The sequence below is a fragment of the Cicer arietinum genome, chromosome 5 (genome assembly GCF_000331145.2).
Source record: "Cicer arietinum cultivar CDC Frontier isolate Library 1 chromosome 5, Cicar.CDCFrontier_v2.0, whole genome shotgun sequence".
Lineage (NCBI taxonomy): Eukaryota > Viridiplantae > Streptophyta > Magnoliopsida > Fabales > Fabaceae > Cicer > Cicer arietinum.
Window position 1 is genome coordinate 44634313 of NC_021164.2, and position 464 is coordinate 44634776.

Sequence of the window (464 nt, forward strand, 5' to 3'; positions counted from 1 at the left end):
GATAAATATACCTTCATCAGCTTTTTCATCAAATTTTCCAAGGTTATCTTTACCGTTGTTTAACACAAAACACTTACATCCAAAAATGTGGAAGTGAGAGATATTGGGTTTTCTTCCTTTGTAGAGTTCATACGGAGTTTTCTTAAGAATTGACCGAATGATTACCCGGTTGGAAACATAGCATGCTGTGTTTACAGCATCTGGCCAAAAATATTTCGGTAGGTTTGAGTCGCTTAGCATAGTTCTTGCGAGCTCTATCAAGGATATGTTCTTTCTCTCAACAACCCCATTTTGTTGTGGTATCCTTGGTGCAGAAAAATTGTGGAAAATGCCATTTTCTTCACAAAATTCTTCAAATGAAGTATTTTGAAATTATCTTCCATGATCACTTCTAATTGATACAATTTTGGCAGATTGTTCGTTTTGGACTAGCTTGGCATAGTTTTTAAATGCCTTAAAAGCTT